General features: G+C 35.3%; 1 long non-coding RNA gene across 6 annotated transcripts; it reads left to right on the top strand.

The window, feature by feature from the left end:
* Window positions 1-4,109: 4,109 nt before the first annotated feature.
* Window positions 4,110-15,776, top strand: LOC147557171 (uncharacterized). 6 transcript variants are annotated; one of them, XR_015233881.1, is made up of 5 exons: window positions 4,110-4,668; window positions 4,755-4,882; window positions 5,704-5,794; window positions 5,897-8,216; window positions 8,350-8,445. It is a non-coding gene; the product is annotated as an uncharacterized LOC147557171 (long non-coding RNA). The 6 variants fall into 6 exon arrangements; XR_015233879.1 differs by having other exon boundaries at window positions 5,897-7,764; window positions 7,944-8,445; XR_015233876.1 differs by adding an exon at window positions 15,765-15,776 and having other exon boundaries at window positions 5,704-8,598.
* Window positions 15,777-16,019: the final 243 nt, after the last annotated feature.

A 16,019-nucleotide genomic window follows, 5' to 3' on the forward strand; every position in this document is an offset into this window, starting at 1 on the left:
CCCAAAGGTCATTTTGCGACCTTCAGCCGACCCAATCTATTGGGTCGAGTGAAGGGTTGGGTTGGAGCTGAGCCTAAGCCCAGCCCAGTGCGACCCCTTTTGGAAATTGGAAGGGTCGACTGAGACCCAAAGTTCAAATTTTTGGCCCTAGTAGACCCTGGTTGAAGTTGTTCTAAGAGCAATTCAAATGTCATCCTGTTTTACGCCTAAAAAACCACTTTTTCAAACCCCAAATTTAAGCCTCAGCTTAGCCTCAAAACTCAACTCCCATGCATTTGGGGGCTTAAGCCTAAAATTTATGCACGTGGGTAACGCGTGTATGAGTTATTTTTTAGTGTGCCAAAAAACATGTGTGATTTTGTATATATGGATAACGTGTTGGAACTATTTTCGAAATAATTTTTTTCAAACTTTCAGACTTTAAGTTTCCCAATTTTTCTACCCGACCAATTTTCAGATATTCCCACTTGATCGAGCTAGAACCAGGAAATTCATACCTGATTTAAAAGCAGATCTTGTTCGACACTTGTGGAATACGAGATCTAATGATGACAATGAGTAGATTTGGGTCTTTGGATTATTAATGTAAAAGTTTAATTAGTAATGTATTTTAAATATTAATGCGTGAGTTTAGTTAGAGTTAAAAAAGATTAAAACTAATTAAAGTTAAAACTAATAATTATAACTACATATATTAAAAAAAATTGCCCGCTAGAGCAAATTCAAGCCTAGATTGATCAACACATAACAGTTAGGGAGTCCCCAACGGTCTTGTGTTGCTCTTCAGTCGACTCAATTGCTTGAGTCGAGTGAAGGGTCCTCTTGGAGCAAAGATTAGGCTTAGACCCAAGAGGTGCCCACTGGACCAGTCGATCGACTAGTGTTGGAGTTTCTCTTAATAGTTAGAAATAAAAGTGATTTTGTCAAGTAAACTTTTCGACTAAAATACCCCTAAAAAATTGACATTTTTTTATTTATTTCCTAGAGTTTCCCTATTTTTCCAGAGGGATTGGGCCACAAATCCAAAAACTAAACGGAAATGAGAGGACAACCCGCGTCAGAGGGAAATTTAGGGGTAGTCCCAAAGAGTCAGACGCTGAGGAATAGACGGAAAAGGGCATAAATATTTCAGAAAACCACGATAATGCCATCCAAATAAATCTGACTCCCATCCACTTTACTCTTACTCGTACACTCAACCGTCCCATCGGATCACCAATTTCAAACCGGCGCCATTTTTTCTTAACCCATTTTTTTCTATCCCCCAAAAATCGTTTCTTCTTCCCACCTCCTTTACTGCCAGTATTGCAAAAGCTTTCCAAAAAACCAAAACGAATTTAAATCTCCTTCAAATAATTTGGATTTGAACGTACACACTTCACCTGGAACTCGGGCTTCAGCAGTAGGGTAAGAACATTAACTTCCCCAAACGATGGAAGAAGACAATAACAACACTTAGGGACAGTAAATACCCTCTTAGATCTTAAACTTCTTCTTTTTTATTTTTCTTTATATCTCAAATCAAAAAACTTTGTTGATTTAGTGGGGAAACACTCAGGTCGGGTTTTGAGTTTGTTAAAAATGTATTTCTATTTTCGCCTTTCATTAATGCAGATGGTAAAAACTAACACACCCAAAAAAAACTGGTAAGGGTGATAATAACTGAACCAAGAACTACCGGATCTATGATTGAGCCAAAATCAAATGTTATGGAAGAATGAAGGGTTAGGCGAACAAGCCCTAGGAAGAAGAAGGTAAGTTTGTCTTTTCTAGTAACGGTGCATAAAGTCTTGCACCCCAAATGAAATATGTACAGTACATTATATGTAGCACCCTAAATAAAATATTTTACAATACATTTTCCTGGTAAATGGTTGTAATAGAGGATACTTCTGAAGGAGATGTCCTTCGACCAAAGATGCAATACGAGCAATTTGTCGGATAGGATAATTGATGAAGAAGATCATCAAGTCCGAACGATTTAGGGGTCGTAGTGTTTAGCTAGAAACCAACTACGATCTTCGAATTACTAAGTAATTCGCTGTTAACTTCGACTAGATCCTACATCGGGTTACAAATAAGAATATCTATTTGATGGATGATATGACTAGTGAGATGATACATATAATCATGGGAGAGTCCCATAAACATGTCTCGTAGGCCTAAAAGAAGTTTAGGCGAAGATAGCACAAAAGATTCAAAAGAAGGGTATTTGGGCCGGGCTCCAAAAGAGGTGATTTTGGGGCCCAAAAGGGCACGGCCAAGCTTGGCCGTGTGGCCCTATAGGGGCCGGCCAGATCTGCCCAAGATGGGCTTGTTTTGGCCGACCAATAATAAGGAAAAAGGGAAATAGAAACTAGTTTCTATTTTCGACTATTTCCTTAATCTTATTCAAAAGGGACTTTTCAGAAACCAATTTAGGGTTGGACTCTAACTAGGATTCCGTATAATGTCTCTTAGGATCTTAAATAAGGTGTGGAACTTTCTAAAAGATCTTTCTTACTCTACAACATCAAGTAGAGAAAGAAAGAGAGAACAATCCCAAGCAATCTAACTAGTCATAAAGAAGAAGGTGCTCTTCTTATCAAATCATCATTGGTGTTCTAGCTAGCAACAAGGTGGGAGATCAAATTGATCATTAGGGTGTCTTGAGTAGAGGAGCAACACTTGGAGCTCTTGGTCTTCACATTCAATTGGAAAGGTTCGAGGGAAAATTTAGCGGTTAAGGTATTCTCTAAACTTTTAGTTAATTATTAGCTTATGCATGTGATCCTGGGAATACTAGTGTTAGACATTAGATGTTTGAGATGGCGCTTAGAGCACTAGAAGTCACCAAAACTCAACAACTTCCTGTCTGATTTTGCACCAGAAATGAAAGGTTTTACACAAATTTCATCGGTACATTAAGGCCACAAATTTCTTCCCTGTACATAAATTCCTTCCTTGTACATTTCTAGTTGTAGTAGGGGCAACTAGTAATGTAATATGTAATAGTCCCACATTGCTCACAAGAGTGTCCAGAGACTGAGCTATATGTGTAAGCTCAAGCTTAGTAAGTACCGAGGCCTTTTGGGTAGGCTTGTGGTGCCTTCGCCAATGACAAAACCCCGTACCCGTGTGGGCTTGGGCCTGGGTGGTTAAAGCGGGTACAATATCGGCAACTGCTAAGGCTTGGGGCGTTACAAAGTGGTATCAGAGCCAAGGACAGCTCTTCGCTGAGGGTGGGGGATTGTAATAGTCCCACATTGCTCACAAGAGTGTCCAGAGACTGAGCTATATGTGTAAGCTCAAGCTTAGTAAGTACCGAGGCCTTTTGGGTAGGCTTGTGGTGCCTTCGCCAAGGACAAAACCCCGTACCCGTGTGGGCTTGGGCCTGGGTGGTTAAAGCGGGGACAATATCGGCAACTGCTAAGGCTTGGGGCGTTACATAATATAAGTATGTTTTACGTTTTACAATATCGCGGTCCCTGTGTATTTTTCCAGTGTATGGTGCATTTATAAATTTACTAACCACTAAATACTCATCCCTTATAGGAAGTCCCTGTAGGAAGCAACCAACAGCCGGACAAATCAAAGGGGAAGATTACAGAAGAAAGAGTATATACTACCTTGTTAAAATGCTTTTAACAAAAAATTTCCTATACATATTCCATTGTACATATATGCCATGCATTTACAAATATTACACTATTTTTACACAACGTTATTCTCAGTAATTACTTCCATGAGCATATGTTTGGGTTTTCTAATAAATATCGTGCAATACATAATATCTTGCACCCTAAATTAAATGTTTACAGCATATAATACGTTGCACCCTAAATGCAATATTTGACAGTGAATTTATGGTTGTAATAAAGGATTCTTCTTGTCTTATATTTGCATTAGAAAACATTGGTTTTACAAAAATTACTTCCGCACACATAGTCCGCAAATTCCTTCCATGTGGACAATTATCTTATAAAGTAAGACATTTCAAAAGACAAAAGGGCGGGACTGAAATTTTTGGCTCTAACTTTCAGAAAAATGGCGCTAAACAGAAATATTGAGAGAGCAAAAGAGAATGAAGAAAATATTTTAGTAATTTAGAGAAAGAAGACAAATATCTATATAACAAAACAGGGAAGGTTTTTGATGACTAGGACAAAATAAATGCAAATCTGACTTGGACAAGGGTAATGCATCCAATTCCCCTAATTCAAACCCTACGATCACAGACTAAACGGATGAGATTGGCTCTTTCGTCTTCCTTTTTTTTTGTTAAGAGGCTCTTTCGTCTTCCTGGTTTCAATTTTTTTATTCGGTATAATACCAATAGTTTCTTCTACTTCTCTAACTCTTTTACCATCATCTTTCCATTTTCTCTTTCTGTTCTCTCTCTCTCTCTTCCAGACAAGTTATTTACAAAGAAAGCTTTAGTTATTTACACAGAGAAAGATTCTTTTTCAAGCAAGAATGCTCGACAAAGAGAAACTTACCTCGAAGGAGTATTAAAATTTGTAGAGATGGGGGAAATTATAGAAAGAAGATGAGTTTTCATTTTGGGAAGAATCAATCATGCTTTAGTTTCTTCTCTCTCATCAGTTGGGTCTCATTTCAGTCTTCCTCACCTACGTCTCATTAACGTGTTTCAATCGTGTCTTACCTTTTTATCCAATGGAGATTACGGTAAGTTTACATCTTCCCCAAATTCTTGACATTTAAGTTACAATCTCTCTAAAAAAACCTAATATATGCTCATCAATTTGAAGCAGATTCTGGATAACGGGGAACCCCTCTGGATCAAAGGTAACTTTGAAGAAACCATTGTTAGTATTAAACAAAAAGAAAGTAATGGTGGATTTGGATATTTACTGTGACAAGGCCTAAAGCCCTAATTCAGGTAAGTTTCTTTTTTTTTCATTTAAACTGCAAATTTCAGAATTGAAGTTGAATTTAATAATATCCCGATCCTATATATGAAAATCAATTACCAACCAGAGTCATTATGAAATTTATAAAATCACCAGAGCCATTCTGAAATTTGCTGCTTCTAAATCTCAAAAAAAAAATTGTTGTTTTTAATCCAATAACTTATCTAGATGATTTAAATCATTTATAAGGAATAAGACTTGAATAGATTAACTAATTTTTCTGGTTCTGGCTTTGTGCTGCTCAAATAGAGGCATATACTTAATCCCAAGGTTTGGGTTATTTTTCGTTTCCATCTTGATTTCATGATTAAGATTTTGAAATCAGATTAGTGGGTAATCTTTCTTTTCCAGGCAGATTTCAGGATTAAAATTACAATGTAAATAAACAACTGTATGAGATAAATATTTGCTTCTGGGTTGTTTTCGTGGGTTCGGTTTGGATACAGAAATAACTCCATTTTGTGAGTGTCATTAGGGTTTTACTTATGGGGTTCAACAAGACTAAAGTAGATTACTTGCAACGACAAATCGGCAAATAATCTGGCAAATATATATGAGTGCAAGGTTATTTGATCTTTAGTTAAAGTCATGTCTGATAAAATTTTTTTATTTTATTGGTAAATCGCGATCGGTGTTGTAATATTTCTCTCTATCTTCCAATGTATGTATCTAAATGGATCACTTGGGGTTATGCTATTTTGGTTCACAAATATCTGAGATCTAATTGTAGTTTTTCTTTGATTGCGGAGCCTACACGTGATGTCTAACCTATTTATGTGCTCATTTTCAGCTTGTAGGGTTCTCTACAGGAAATGTCATACTTGTTGCAGATATCAAAAGAAACCCATATGGTAGCAGGGAGTGTAAAGAAGACTATTAAAGTATGTTCTTGCCATATGATTTAAATTTGGACACATGAACCACACTTTTCCATAGGATCTAAATTTTGATTTCTCGATAATAACGTTTAGTTGATTGTGAAGATATTTTCAGGTTGTATTCAACTCCATGATTGTATGGATTTTGGAAATTTGGTAAGGCAGTTTAATATCACTTTTATTCTTTCATCATTTATACACAAATAAATTAATCAATTAGTGTATACTCACTATCTTGTTTGTAGTTTCAAGTGAACTTTCATGTCATCTTCATAGTGGAGAACACTTCTTGCCATATGTTCATATTTGATCACTCAAGTCCTATCCGTTGACGGTATTTTTTTTTTTCTTTTGTTGCCTAGACGCGATTCCAACTGGGACATGAAGACTCCACAAACCCACCCAAAAAGCCTCTACTCTTACTAAGCTCAAACTCGTGCCTAAAGTCGGAGGCCTCACTTTCTAGACAACCCCCCAAGCAATTTCCGACTATTAAAATTTTTGTCTTCTTCAAGAACGTCCCTCCATACACACACAATAAATGATACTTATAGTGAATCAAATATTCCAATTAGACTATTCTCTGAAGAATTGCTAAAAACTATGGTTTTTCGTAGGTTGTAGAAGAAGAAGATCGAAGAACCTCTTTCATTTAGTTAGTCTCTGGTTTTCATTACCCATTTCACCAAGTCTTCATTTATTGTGCAGAAGAATAAATTTGGAGTCATTGGCATCTCGGCATCTGATGGTGTGTCATTTAGCAATCATTAAAGTTTCTGGTATTACCATCTCCTAACTTGACTTTGCAAAGTAATCTTTATTTTTATTCACTCCTTGTTACTTTCATGTTTTATTTGAAAGTTATTATTGGACTTTAGATGTATTTGGTTGGGTGAAAAATTTCTAAGATGGTTATAGCTTTTTACCTAGAAATTGGCAAACAATATAGTCAGTTATGAAGACTTACTTATCTTGTTAACCGACGGTTTTCATCTAAGCTTTACTATTTATCATTTTAGTTTTGCAAGAACTCCTTGAAAAAACATGGATTTAGAAACAGCAGAGGTTGTCAAGTAAGGTCTTTTTAAGATTTGATCTTAAATGGTGGTAGATTTTAATTAAGGTTGACGATTTTGTAGAAATTAAGATGAAAGAACTAAACCAACACCTGTTGTCATAGGTACCAGACATAGAAGTTCAAGTCACAGGTAAAACCTATTTTAGGTGATGAAAACTAGCTACAAAATCTTCAGACTTCAAATAGAATTTTAGAACCTACTTTGGATTTCTATAACATTAAAAACTACAATAACAAGTAGATCAATTTCTCTTATTTAGGTTTCTATGATGAAAACTTAAAACCTGTTTTAAGTTTTTCTGATTGTAGAAGTAGAGGCAGTCAGTGATTTAGTAGAACCCAATATTTTAGGTTTCTATGATGAAGCTTTGGAGACGGAGGAAACTGTTATGGGGATGAAAATTCTAAAGTGACGTCTTGTAGCTTCTCATATTCTACAGAAACCAAAATATAGAGGGGTCGAACCTCCTCTCTCTACAAACATTGAAATGAAAATTTTCCATATGTAAATCCATTACCGCAGCTTGGTTAGTGAAGGTATTAAGGTAGTTTGATTCTTACCACTTATGAAGTAGTGAATTGGAAATTATATTCGAGCTTCCGTTGGAATTTCCATCTTAGTTTACATTGGTTAGTTTTTTTATCCTTCAAGTTTTTCCTTTCAGTGTTTTCATGTAACTGTCTACACATGTGCTGTTTGAGAAAATGGCCATGACATATCTCAAATCTCTAGAAAATTTGTTCGGGTATGTTATTTGTTGTTTGTGATTTTTTGCGTGATATGCTATCTTACACGTTATTTGTTTGAGATTTTCCAGTATTTAGATTTTAGGTCTTCTTATTGTTTTTGGCATCTCGGCATCTGTGGGTCACTGAGCATTCATCAGAGTTTCTGGTATTCACATCCCCTTCATTGATTGTTACAAAGTGATCTCTATTTCTCTTCTCTCTTTTGTTGTTGTCATTATCATTATTTTGTTGTTGTCATTATCATTATTTTGTTGTGTTTGAAAATATTGTATAATCTTCATATAAAGATTATGGAGAAGAGATTATAATTTCAGAAACTTGCAGGAAGTAGATGATGGTTTTCTTACCTATCAAGAAGAAAACCAAACTGACTCGTTCTTCACAAGCGAACTGCAAAAGTTTTAGAACTACAAGCTCTGCGAACATTCTTCATTGCTAGAATCGCTAAAAGTGTTGAGCATGTGCGAACAGTTTTCATTGCTACAAATATTATAGTTTTCATTGCTACAAATATTATTTTCACTCTCCTTCTAGGTCAGCTATTGACAAAAACTTTTTTGTCTGTTACCATTGTAGTGGATGTCGATACATCTTATGGTAAGTGTCAACTTATCTTCTAAGTTTAGTTTCATGGTTAATTTTCACTCTCTCCATTGAATCATTTTATAAATGGAATAGTAAGGACTTCAATATTTTCTGACAAGTGAAAGGTCATTTGTTTCTATTATAGTGGCATTGATGATGCAGCGGATTAAGTTCTTTAGAAATGATTTCTTTGTAAAGTTATTTTATGATGAATCAACTAAATCGGGAAAATGATTCGATATGTGTGAGTGTAATCCACTTTTCTCTTTATACTTATAGAACGACTCTAAATTGAGATTTTTATACATTCCTAAATTAGTTTCAGATTAAGGGCTCAATAGCCTGCATACCACTCGTCGAATTGCCCGTGCCCATAGGGCACGGGTTATACCTAGTCATATATAAGAGAGGGAGAAAGAAGAGGCAAAATGGGTTGAGAAATCTAAATAGGAAGATTTGCTTCTCATGATTAGACATGAAACTAATGCAAGTTTCAAATCAGTCAGAAAAAGATAGAAGATGGGCTCTATGTACCGTGCAAGGGCAATATAGGAAGAAAAAAAAGGTAAAATTCAAATGTTCCTCACATTTGGACCTCTTTTGAATTTTAGATTTTGGCTGGAGGAAACCGTATCAACCCCCCCACTTTTTTGGGCCTCCACCCCATTTTCGGAGATTTCTATTTAAGATTTTCATATCCCTGGACTTACCTAAAACAACACTATTGTAGCCACCAAAATTCCAGATAGATTTGTGAGGCAAACCTAAATCGACATCCAGAGTTTTCTCACGATTGAAGACACAAATCAAGACGAAATTAAAAAATCAATCTCAGATATTGATTACGGTTCTCTCCCAAATTTGAAATTTCAGTGGCTAGATCATTTTTGCACCTAAAATGTCGTGAAATTATTTAGGTTGTCTATTTTTTTAAATGAAAGATGTGATATCTTCACTTTTATTTACATGACATCCTAACTAGGTTGGCACCTCATGAAGCATGTATCATTAGATGTTATCACCCGATACAATTAAAAATGAAAAGGAATTACAAATAAAAAGGGATGGCTTAAAGCCTTGTGTCAACATCAAGAAATCCCTTAACAAGCCCAATAATCAATTGCATAGAGAAACACCATTTACATCCTTATGGACATAAGGTCAAATAAAGTTAGGGATCCTACCGATTAGTATTTACCAATGACCATCCATCATTTGTTGAAAAGGGTAATATCATTACTAAAGAAGAGTATTATGGTTAAAAATATAAGTTACAAAATCTGATACATTTGTCCATATACGATTGTCTTTTTGTTTCCTTATCTATTTCGCTAGTTTGTCAGTTGGTGCATTGTGAGATCTATTTATGCGGGATAATGTGATGCTGTGAAATTAGAGAATAAGCTTTCTGATCTTCTAGAGAAGTGGAAGCGATTGCCACTTACTTTTTTTTTATGTACTTGAAGTTATGTAGGTAGTTGCAAGTCATGAAACACACTTGTCCATTATTACTCTTAGGGATATAACAGACACCGTTGTAAGGATGGAAAACGAAATTAGAAAGTCATGCCCTAAATATCTCACTTGGAAGGAAAAATGACTAACCAGAGAAGATGACCGGTAAGTCTTCTCTATTTGTCGTCCTGTCTTCTCCCTCTCTCTCTCTCTCTTTGTCTCTCTCTCTCTCTTTGTCTCCCTCTCTCTCTCTCTCTCTCTCTATTTCTCTCTCACTCTCCCTCCCTCTCTCTCTGTCTGTCTGTCTCTGTCTCTCTCTCTCTTATCTCTCTCCCCCTTCTCTCCCTTTTCCCGTTACCCATTTAGCCCTTCGTATGGTTTAATCGAAGGAAGTCCTTCGTCTGAACCAGACGAAGAAGAAACCTCTTGGTCTAAACCAGATGAAAAGAAGTACCTTTGTCAGATTCAGACGAAGGGAGATTCCCTTCGTCTATCCGAGACGAAGGGAGATTCCTTTCGTCTATCCGAGACGAAGGGAGAACCACCTTCGTCTAGTTTAACCGAAGTATTTCCTTTGTCCGGATTTGGATTAGAGTTTTTAGAGCTAGACGAAGGGAATAAAGAGGATAAGGGTGGTAGAAGGGGAAGGGAAGAGCGGGGAAGAGAGATAAGGGAAGGGGAAGAGTGGGGAATAGAGAGAAAGAGAGAAGGGAAGAGAAGGAAAACCAGATTACTCACCAGATAAGATAATCAGGAAAGGTTGTAGGTCGCCGAAAATGGTGAATAATGGCGGGAGAAGGTGGATGGTTGAATTTGAATTTGGGTTCAGTATTTTAGAAGGGTTATATTTTCTACTCATTTAACATAAGGCCCTTGTATACAAATAACTAATGATTTTAGTAATATCTGTAAATATCAGAAGTGGAGATCTCTTAATAGTCAACTCTATATATAGCTCTTAACAACTCTCTAAATATTAGTGGCCTTATTTTATTGCCCAGGTAGAGTCCTCATATTTGTAGGAGTGAGCAGTGGTCGATTTGTTTTACTTTTAGCTTGACCCGAAGTCGAACCAATAAGTGGCAGTTTGACTAAAGCGTTGGCCGACCCCAAGTCGATTATTCAGCCGACCGACATGGTTTGATCCAGTTTGGTTCGACTCGGTTGATCGGTTTAACCGAGCACAATTTCATTTCATTTCATTGCATAAAAAAAAATTTATTCTTGATTAGGATTCTTTTAATTTGTTTTCCTTTTCAGTTTACACTTTTAAACATTACTAAATTATTATTAACTTAAGATAATAAAGATAATTCTAAACTTATTACTAAAGTTTAGTATTTATTACTCTGTACTTCTATATAAAATATTTTAGTATGATATATACCTTAGGTTTCGGTCGATCCGAGTCGGGCGGTTTTTAGAAACCCAAGTCTAAGCCAAACCAAACCAAACCAATTTAAGTTGCTCGGTTTTTAAGCCGAATTGAGTCGAACAGTGATCGATTCAGCCCAAAAACCGATTGGTCCGGCTCGATTTGGTTTGGTTCGGTTTTTGCTCAACTCTATTTGCTAGCGTTGTTCCTCAACCCTTAAGAAAATAGTTAATGACAACTTCTTCCTAATAAAATTTGTTTAAGGCCTAAATATTTGTCCCTAATTGAACGCGGAAAACGGATAAAATCGGGATAAAGACACACTTGAGGGCATTTTGGTCATTAAGAGGTTATGATAGTCTGGTTGTTTGGTCTATGTTGATACTCACATTAAAGCAGAGTCAAAGACGGATCCGTAGGTGAAAACGGAAGTTAAATCGGAGTCCGGACGAACAATTTAAGCGAAGTCAAAGTTCGAGTCAAAATCAGTCGGGCAAAGGTCATCACAAATCTTTCAGTGACATGTGGCGCAAGAAGGAAGAGAATCTGACGGTTCCGGTCAGTAGCGGGATAGATTCTAGCGTAGAGGGACGGCGCTCGGGATTTGTCGTTGAAGAATGATTTTGTGCATCACGTGTTATCTTTCCAATACTCCTCGTAAGAATCCGACGGTTGATAAGCACGCTCCTGAATCCCGTGTTTCATGGCGTGTGTTGCATTTACCTTTCACTCAGCCGCAACACGCAGTAGCTACCCCTTTTGCCGGCAAGCAACAACCTTCTGTTCCCAAATTTATGGGAATTATCATCATTCATTCCGTTCACTCTATCGTCTCTGACTAAAAAGGGGAAGTTGTCTCTCTCTTAACAGTATAGAGCATAAGCTCGACAGAAAAGGAAAGAATAAAGGGAGAAGAAAATGAAGCCTAATTTTTGGATCAAGAGGACGAGATTTCTTTGGTAAAGTTGATTGAAGATTTAAAGAAAGAAGTCAGAGATTGTGAGAATTTTATCTAGAGAGAGAAAGAATAAGAAAGGGAAGATAAGGAAAGAAAGAGAGTTGGAGATTCGTGGAGCCAGCTAAAGATAGAAGGAAAGGAATAGATTGAAGAGATATTTTTTGAAGATTTCGATTTCAAAAGAAGTTGAGACGAGAGCAATCAAGGATATAGCTGGAGAATTTTCTTAGTGTGAACAGAAAGAGAAAGTGTGAGCTGTGAAAGAGATGTGTTTATGATTATAAAAGAAGAGAAACAGAGAGAGTTGAAGGCATCTTCTCTTTGGGGGGAGCTCAATTGGGGATTCCTGGTTCTTCTTCTCTGGTCATTAAGGATAGATTTTATAGAGAGAAGAAGAACTATAACAGAATATACAGAACAGAGAATTGATAGAGAGAGAGAGAGAAGAAGCTGCTACCATTATCTTCTTCTTCTTTACTGCTAAAATAATTTCGGTGAGGGAGAGAGAAAGAGAATTGTAGTGAGAGAAGTTTTCTTCTCCTTTTGTTATTGTCTTATAAAAGAATTTCAGAAATTATTGTAGAGAGAGGGAGGAACAGAAATCAGAGAGCTTATCGTAGAGAAAAAGAGAGAGAGAGAGAGAGAGAGAGAGAGAGAGAGTATTCACATCAAGCTATTATCAAAGTTCATCATCAAAAAGTCCAAACTTGGTGATCTCTTGTTCTCTTTCTTTTATTTTTATCTTGATTCATTTATGAAACTCTTGAAGGTTTGTTTAATGATCATGTGTAGCTAACCTTCTCTACTATAGGGTTTTGACGAAATTATGATTTCTCATGAATATTGACTTATGATCTTATTAGTTTGTTAAGCATCTCATATGCATTAATTTTGTATATGTTTAGGTTAGGTCCTTTAATGGTGGATACTTGATAGTTGACAGGTAATAGTTAGAGTAGTTAGAAAATTATTTATATTGAATCATAAAATATATAAGACTTAGGTCGATGTCTATGCATGATTATAATGGATTTAAAACTCTAGGTTTCTACCCCCACCGATTCCCTTGTACCATCGAAATTATTTTCTTTCAGTATTTGATTTTATCATCACCAAAACAATTTTCAAAGAAAACGTGTTACTTCTAACTTTTAGAATAGGTTTGACTAGTTTCTGCAGATCGACTCCGGTCTTACCGGGTTTTACTACTTGACGCCCGACCCCATTTAGGGTGACCTTTTAGGTCCATCACTAATGGCACCAAATGCCAACTTAATAAAAATAGGTAACAAGTTCATTTTTTGAATTTTTTATTTGTTGTATGGGAAATACAAAAATGTACCACTAATGTGTATTGTTTAGTGAAAGTGTGGATATATTCTCATGTAATGCATTTTTATATTTGCATTAGGAAAGTCACGAATTCAAAAAAGAAGACTTATTACTTATTTTTTATTATGTTTGGACCTTAAACCCACATACTCTTTGTAAATTCCCGATATGTTTTTGTATTTTTTTTTTTTGTTGAAAGAATATGTTTCTGTATCTTTCTAATTCCTTCTAGCAATTTGGCAAAATTTACTCCAAAAAAAGTTGTTCACCACCAAACGTTTTATCTGTAAATAATTTCCATATTTTTTATTGTTTGGTTCGTTAAGGAAAACAAATTTGATTTCTAATTTTTCATTTTTACATTCTTATTTTATTTCAAAACCTTCTAGCGGACTCTGTGATGAAATGGTCAAGGTAGACCAAAAATGGAAGACCTGGATAAAGCCTTCTCTTTTTCTTATGGGTTATTTCTCAAATGGCCCCCAACTTTGTAACCAGCTTCCTGTCTAGTCCCCTAGATTAGCAAAAATACCCATATGGCCCCCTTTTTCAGATTCCGTTATAACACCGTCAACCAGTCATATTTTCTCTCTCCTCCATCTCATCTGTTCTCTCTGCCACTTCATCTTCTCGCCACCTCATCATCTTCTCCGGCGACCTTCAAACATAAAAAAAAAAATCACATTTTTTTCTCTTTCCTCTCTCTCTCTCTAAAAATTTTTTATTTATTTTTCTTTCCTCTCTCTCTCTCTAGAACAGATCTAGAGAGAGGTTTCACGAACAGACCAGGTCTATTCGTGATGAACACGAACAGGTCTGGTTTGTTCGTGTTCATCACGAACAGATCTGGTATGTTCTCCTCTCTCTAGATCTGTTCTTTTCTTTCCTATCTCTCTCCCTAATCACTCTTTCACATGCAAACGTTTCTTTTCTTCCTTCTCTTTAAATATCGACTTATCTGTAGTGTAAACATGGACAAGGCCAAGGTGGATTCGAGGTAAGAATTAACAACCAAGGTGGACATTCGAGGTAAAAAACTAACAAATCTTTATACTACAATTATGGTGAATATTCATGTGGAACAACTTAAATTTTAAGTGTTTGTAGGAATGCCTAAAAGAAAAATAAAATGTGTGCCTCTTCAAATTGGAAGAAAGAGAACAACAAATTTTTATCACGTAAGTCTTTATAACTTTCATATTTTTTTTCTTCCTTTTCTTTACAAGAGGGGTTTACTAAAATATGAACTCACATGTTGTGCTTTATCTTCAGAATCCTCCTATTGAACATTGACAAAATCAAGGTGGAGATTTGAGTTCTACTTTTTCTTATTTGGTGAATTAGTGAAGACATTGCTCCATACATATGGTTATTCTGCACAAAGAGATGAGAAAGGGCAAGAGATTTTCAGTGTTTAGGAAACATATTTTACAAAATTTTCTTTTTCTAGGGAATTAGAAACCAGCTTTGTTTCTTTTGAGTAAATATCTCTATATTAGCTTTTGTCACTGAATTTCACAATTTTTTAGTTCCATCTGTTTACTTTATTTAATTTTTCTTGGAGTGATTAAGAAGGTTTTCTTAGTTTTATCTTATGACATAGAGAAACTAAAGAAATTGCAATGAAGAAAATAAAATGACGCATAACTTATTTGTTCCAATCTCCAATAGATTTAATATCCAGAATTGGAGGTTGAGGTCTCGCTCTAAAATTCATTTAATTATTTTTACCAATTTTATCTTTTTGAAATTCTAATTTCTTTGTCTACTAAAATTTGCAGATTTTAGTAACAATTGAAGAATTAAATCCGGAGAAATTGCTGAAGAGTATCTGATAACAATTGTTACAAATTTTTTATTTTTTATAATTTTTTTAATTGTATAATGGTAGTAAGCAATTCAATTTTTTTTTTGAAAATAGCAATTCTAATACTTAGGTGATTTTTTAGATTGTACACTATTTTTAATGATTCAACTTACTCGAAGGTCTTTTGGTAACCGTAGGATTCTAAACAGAAGCATCCGTGCCGTAGGCACGGGTTATGCCTAGTTTATATAGTAAAGCATAAGGGAAAACCGCTGACTGGGACAAGCATCTTTTTTTAATAAAAGATATTGTCTAGAAGCCCTTCCCAAAATTTAAAATATAGTCCTTAAAAATAATATAACCTATTTAAAAAAAAATTATCGTGTTCTTTTGGAAATATAATAACTAATTTAAGAAAAAAAGAAACAAAAGATATTACAAGGGTTAAAAAAATAAATTGAAATCTCTTTCTCTCAATAAAATAACTAATTTAAGAAAATTTTTTTTTAAAAATAAACAATAAGTAGAATGCAAAAAAATTAAGGTATCCACAATATAACAATAATAAATATGGAAAGTCATCAAATTTGATTGATACAACTGTTCGTGTCTAGGACACGGGATAGACCCTAGTCTATATAATAACATTAAGGGTTGATTCCATTTTGACCCCCTAAAGATGATCAACTTTGAATTTGGTCCTCCTTTTCTTTTTTCCGTCTTCTATTCCTTCAGACGTTAGTGAAGTCTCTTTTTCATAGCAAAATGGCCCCTAAACTATATCTTCTTTGTTAGACAAATTTTTTTGAGTCCCAGAAAACTCATTAATACTTGTCAAATCAAATCAACTTTTTTTCAATTTTCATATCCCTCACGGAGTTCTTTATA

This window comes from Eschscholzia californica, unplaced genomic scaffold (genome assembly GCF_041429995.1).
Source record: "Eschscholzia californica isolate CP2 unplaced genomic scaffold, dmEscCali1.0.p SCAF_2, whole genome shotgun sequence".
In the NCBI taxonomy this organism is placed as follows: domain Eukaryota; kingdom Viridiplantae; phylum Streptophyta; class Magnoliopsida; order Ranunculales; family Papaveraceae; genus Eschscholzia; species Eschscholzia californica.